This window comes from Papaver somniferum, unplaced genomic scaffold (assembly GCF_003573695.1).
Source record: "Papaver somniferum cultivar HN1 unplaced genomic scaffold, ASM357369v1 unplaced-scaffold_29, whole genome shotgun sequence".
In the NCBI taxonomy this organism is placed as follows: domain Eukaryota; kingdom Viridiplantae; phylum Streptophyta; class Magnoliopsida; order Ranunculales; family Papaveraceae; genus Papaver; species Papaver somniferum.
The window spans coordinates 2,753,209-2,759,761 of NW_020639929.1; the positions used below are offsets into that span (position 1 = coordinate 2,753,209).

Below are 6,553 nucleotides of genomic sequence, written 5' to 3' on the forward strand. Positions count from 1 at the left end.
AAGATGTAAATTTTGTTCATCTACTCAATCTGAAGTGTGGATTCCAAGTTGGAAAACAGAGTTGGAACTTGGTGAAACAAGAACTCTTCTTAATTGATTCATAAATCCTTAGTTATACGAATTTGATGAAAGTACATGATAACGAACATCCTGAGACTGGTACAACTGAAGCTCGCATACTTATTTTTCCTGATTTGCTCTCCCAAATTCTTCTCATGACTGCTATGGCACAAAGTAACAGCAATATAGGATGCATTACAGAACTCTAGAAACAAGATAGGCGACAAGTAGCCAAGTATGGATCAAACACACATGCAGATGATTCAACTGTAGTAGCCTGCGAACTAAGGATATCTAAATACTTACAAAATTTTCCAATATAAGAGATCAGATACATAGAACCCTTTAAGCAACTATGACAAGAAAGGTACCAAAACATCAAACATACAAATTATAACTATAGGTCGACAAAAGCTCTACAAAGTGAACTTATTTAGTCGGCTTTATAAACTTGCAGAAGTATTTGGTTTTTAGGATCAGATGCGTCCATCTTCACCAGTTGAACAGCTTCACTGCAGTCGTCGTCACCAGACCAGATAACAAATTACCTGACACGGCTTTTTTGAAATGACCCTTGTAAGGAATCCCATAAAGGAATTTTGATTCTACCAACAACTTAAAAAAAATCCAGGTTTGAACTGGAGACCTTCTGACGTGATAACCAACTACACCACGAAACCTTTGTTGGCAATTACAGAGAAGGTTATTTAGATTAACCGCTTCTAAATAACATTGTACCATTCAAAACTTATACATAGGCCTAATACACAACATTGTACCAAAGAAACAATTTTTCACACCTCAACTTGAAAATCGGAAAGCCTCACAGAAACTTGGTTTTGGCATGGAACAATTGATCTATTTTAACTTCAACACATTAATGAGATGGCTATTTTTAATGCTTTGGTCACAAAGGGAGAGGGTAAATACTGGGGAGTATGCTTATGGCTGAATTTCTGGATAAAAAGTTCAATTTTGCCATTACTAGTCACTACAGATCGCAAGAGTAGAGTGGAATATGGTTTTATCAAGACACTTCAGCTGAACGCAGTATTGGTACTTTTGCTTATTCAAAGTCGTGTATGTTTACTCAGTTGTCTTTGTTTATTCTTCTGTAATTCAATTGTAGTAGCCTGGGAACTAAGGACATCTAATACTGAAGCTTTTCTAATATCTACACCTTGGTCACAGAGATTGGAAAACTATTATAACCGCAGATAGTCAACTGTGGTAGCTTGGATGGGATCCTCCGTTACAATTTCAACACTGAGTTCTAAAACCCTATAATTATAAACTTCCCCACACTTGACAGGGAGGAAGCAAAATATACAAAAATAAAAAAACGAAATGATATGAAGGCATTGAGCTTACCTTCTACGGTTCCCTGCTTTCTTTACTTCCTTCTTCACCCAAGCAGCACCACACATACGCCCACCACCTTAATATTGTTCCAAATCACCTTAAACAGAAAAACAATTGAAGAATATAAACCTCAACAAACAAATTTGAAAATGTAAGGAGAAAAAAAACTATTCAGTTTAACTTCGTAGTGACATAAACTTCATCCATGCCATTTTACATAACCCATCAACAACCAAAACCAGATGCTCAAAATCCAGTGTGCTCTCTCAATTCTAGCATAAGCTAGTGCATATTCTGACTCACTGATTGACTGCTATTGTTGCGACTCGGTTCACTTGGTTCTACAACTCAACGATCTGACTCTGAATTAAGCATAGATAAAGCACAAGTATGGAAAATGCCCTGAAGGGGGGATCCCCAATATACGGACTTGAAACTTTACAATGTCAACATTAAAAATAGTCGGGCACAATAGAATAAACAAAAACAACTGATTTTAACGACTGTAATACAAGTCCCAAATCCTGATAAGACAAGCGAGTCAGCAAAAAAAGGGTGGAAGGGTAAACAACAGCAAACAAAAAAAAGAAACACACACAAGACACTCATTAAAAACGAAGGCCACCATCTAACCCTCATTTTGCTCCTTTTTCACGGTGATCATTTTGCACCGTTATATCCAACAACTGAACTAGACCACAACCCATTTGCATTCTCGTAAAAGATCAGCAAAAGAAGAGAAAGAAACACCAACTAAGTTCAGCTATCAGACACCGTATTTGCTAACTAACTCAAACTGTTAAATGGCGTCGACACTGATTCTACAAAACCTTTCCGTTGAGCTACCTCAAGTGTATGCACATGGTTCTAATTACAATTTTAACTCTTCAGCCACAACAAGGAGCTCCAATCATGTTACGCCGTCTCGAGTAAAAGCTAATGATTCAGGTGTGTTCAAGATATGTATTGTGGATCCTATTCACCGGATAATAATATCATTGTTTGCTATGTAAAGTGCATTACCAAGAGAAATAACACAACATTAAAAAATTATAGGATGAAAGAATAATCTGTGATACCCATTAATATATTTTATTTGTGTCCAAAGCATGTCAATTACAACATTGTTGCAGTATTTTTAACACAAATTGCCGCCACCAGTTGAGGAATTTCATTAGTAGGTAAGCAACAACACAAGATCTTTAAGATAACTTCCAGACTCTTAGGGATAAATGCATTCAACATTCAGATCAACTATCTAAACGTATATAGCTGACAGCAAAAGCCTAAGAAGAGCGATTATGTTGCTGACTTTTACTACTTGAAGTGTTAGTGCATGTATTGCTGCAGTCACAATTTTGATTTGTTATCCTATACTGCCAAGAACCTGTGATGGGCCATTGACATATCTCAAGGCTTTGCATTTTCAAAACCCACCTTGTCTACGTTAACTTACCACTGGTTGATAACAAGTAAAGTAACATTTAGCATTGAAACACTCCTAGATAGAAAAACAAGAAGATGATTGAGCTGAACTGCATATACCCTGTTTCATTCTAGGAGTTTTACTTAGTTCATAAGATGCACTTCAAATCTCTCTTGTTTTTGTCATGTAAGAAAGTTTGCATACTCATCAGCAAGAAAAGATGTCTCCAAAGACATGTGTTCTGCTGCAAAGATTACATATGGACAACATAGACCATTTCTAGAATATCAACAAGTGTTACCAGCTCTATCCTAATCTCATAGATAAATTCCTATCCACGAAGGGAACCTAATTAGCAACTTGAATCTTGTAATTCAGCCACCACACATTCACATTTACATATCCCTTGAATGCACAAATACCAAATGACAAACCTTGAATGTGCAGTATCAGCAACCCTCTAGAATTACTGAATTAGTGAACTCCAAGAACTTAAATCTGCACTTCAGCACCTAATCAAAAGCACAAGAAAAACAAATAAATTAGATTTCAACAACATTTAATAAACCCAATTCAGAAAACCCACTCCACTCGAAGAACTGAAATCTATTAGTGTTCATCATGAAGGTTCTAATCAGTGAAACCTAATTCAGTAAAAAAAAAGCAACCTAATTCGTACCTCGTGTAAGATCAATTGACTCAAGCACGACTTAGGAAAACCCTAAATTCAATTAGTAGGATATAAGAATCAGCATAAGTCATCATCCAATTTTATCATCAAATGAATCATCTCTGAGCCATCCTCTTCATCGCCGGTGTAGTTCAGAATCAGATGCCAAAGAAAAATATTGAAAGACTAGTTGACATGAAGAGGATTTTTGAAGAGTGAAGGTGGCACTGAGAAGAAAGGAACAAGACTTTAGGAAATGGATTTCTATGGGCTTTGGACGAGAGGTCTATTTCGGCTAGCGAGTGACTTCAAGTCCACTTTCATTTTAATGATGATACCAACCTATTTTTGTTTTTTTCCCCCTTAAAAGGTTAAAGTTTTTTTTTTTTTTTCTTTTTCTTTTTTTTTGATAAAAGGTGAAAAAGAGAACGGGAAAACAACGTTAGGTTGTTAAGTGCTATCGTGTGCTAATCTACGGGGCCGTCTATGCCATCTTATGAGGTTCCGGGCGAACTTTCAAAAGAGCCTTTTTTTTTCTTTAATATACATGAGCATAAATGATAAACATCCGTTAAATTAAGAACTCTATTATTGGGGCTTTGAGGGATGGGACTTTGGGGGCTTGAAAGACTATGTGGAGAGTAAGTGGTATAGGGAGAGATCAGATTTATGTAAAAGTTCAAAAACACCCTCAATAATTTTTATTTATGACACTTCTACCCTTCCATTAACTGATTAATCTAATCAAAAAAAATCATTAAATTAAAAAAAAAAACTGAAAATCAAAATCATTAAAAGGAAAAAAAAAACCGTCCCACCACCACCTCTCTCTTTTCCTCCTCCTTCTTCTTCTTCTTCCCTTACTCCCCCCTTTTCTGTTTTCATTCTTCTTCATCTATCATTCTTCGTTTGAAACGATTAATCGTCGACTCAAAAAAATTACGTCGTCGATTAAACTCATTGTATAAAAGCATGAAAGCAAAGGAAAAATTAGGTCATTCCTCGTCGAATCAACCTCCTATTGAAGCAGAGAAACCAACATCAACTAATGAAGTGGTAAGTGAAGATGAAGAGGAATTGAATGAAGGAGATGGACCAGCCTCCCAGACTCATAAGATGACATCAATAAGGTATGAATCGAAATACCCACTGTTTATTTAAGCTCTTTCTCGATCTTTCAGTTGGTTTCGAAGATTTTTTAGGTCTGAAAAAACAGTTTCAGAATTTGATTACGGCTGGGAGTTCTTTGATTCCCAGCCGTAAATATGTATATCACGGTTGGGATATGTTGAATACCCAGCCGTTTAATTGTAACACGGTTGGGAGATATAAGAACTCCCAGCCGTTTTAATTTTCACGGATGGGAAATTGTTGAATACCCTGCCGTAATTCTGGTCGATGCGTACGAGATAAATTATTCCCATCCGCAAAGACTAAATCACGGCTGGAACTTTCCTAGCTGTATATGTCTTTGAGTTCGAATGAATGTTTCAACGGTAATGGTAACGTCTAGGTTTTGTTGTCCGTAATTGGTTTTCCAAACCGTAAATAATAGTTTCCTAGCCGATTTTATTAGGCGGCTAGGTCTTTCTATCCGTAATATGAGAAAGCAATGAAAAGAAAAAAAATCCCAGCCGTTATGGTTTTTACGGCTTGGTCGATAAATCAACTTCTCATCCGTTATTATATTTGCGGCTGGGATTTTCTATTTATTCTAGACGTTTTTTATTTACGTCTTGGACTTTTGATAATTATCCCATCCGTAATTCTGTTTTCGTTTGGAACTGTGTACACATCCTAGCCGTTGTGACTTATCTTCTTTTGCATTTTGGTCTGGTTTGTCTTTGAACAGAAAAGAAGAAAAGTAGAAGATAAGATCAATAGAAGTAACACCTTCTAGTGAGTCCACTCTGCAACCCCGTCACGGAAAACCATTGGGTGCATACGCAAGGAATACAAGTGAAGGTGTACTTGCTATTACTGGAGGAAATGATGGTGTTTCTCTTATTGGAGGAAATGAAGGTGGAGGTGAGACTGTAGGAAATGAAGGTGGAAGAAATGAAGGGGGAGGAAATCAAGGTGAAGTTATTTTTGGAACAAATGAAGATGGAGGAAATGATGGTCTTGTTGTTACTGGAGGAAATGAAGGTGGAGGAAATGATGATGATGCTGTTACTGGAGGAAATGAAGGTGTACTTGTTATTACTGAAGTTGGCACTTCTAGTGGTTCTGCTATTGATAAAGGTAAAGCAGTGGTTGAGGAGGACAAGAAGGATGGAAAAAAAAAGTATCCACCAAAGGAAAATGCAAGAGAAACCATTGATTCCATGGAGTTTATACCTAAGAAGGGAAATGGGAGACCTTGGGGTGAGCCAAGAGATCGTTCCGTCTTGATTGGTTACGAGTCTTCATGGGCTGCTAGACTCTGTGCCGCAAAGGTAATAAATCAAACCTAATATATGTTGTTTTCAAACCTAATATATGTTGTTTTCATTTTATCCTGGATATTCAATCATAAAAACCAAAAATTTATATTATGTGTAGTTTCCCGATAAAGCGGTTCCTAAACTAAAGCACTAAAAACCAAGGTTTTGGCCTTTAGAGGGTGATGATCCAGAGCATCCAGATGTGGCAGCTTTGGTAAAATTTTCGGGGTTATGGTCTGGAATCGAGGCGCTGCAGAAATCATATGATGTTGTGACAATTTGTAATTTTAGAGAAAGATTCTAGCCCGAAACCATGACTTTCCAACTCCCATTCGGCGAGATGACTATGATTCCGGATGATGTAAAGTCAATCACCGGTCTTGCTTTGGAAGGAAATGATGTGTATGAGGGTTTCAACAATTCTCTACCTTATGATGAGCTTTATGTCTTGACTAGACACTGTCTTGGATGGAGCAAAGATCAAACGGAAGAAGAGTTTGACATTGGTTATGGAAACCATCCCAGAGCTAAAAGGAGACCTAAAGAATCGGGTGAACCTCGTGAAGGTGTTAATATGTCAAGGAAGATTAACCTGGTTCTTGGCCAGTT

At 37.1% G+C, this 6,553-nt stretch overlaps 1 long non-coding RNA gene across 1 annotated transcript; it reads right to left on the reverse strand.

The window, feature by feature from the left end:
* Positions 1 to 235: 235 nt before the first annotated feature.
* On the reverse strand, positions 236 to 3,799 carry LOC113341317. Its single transcript, XR_003355883.1, has 4 exons — positions 3,528 to 3,799; positions 3,283 to 3,360; positions 1,432 to 1,519; positions 236 to 739 (listed from the first exon to the last, which is right to left on the reverse strand). It is a non-coding gene; the product is annotated as an uncharacterized LOC113341317 (long non-coding RNA).
* Positions 3,800 to 6,553: the final 2,754 nt, after the last annotated feature.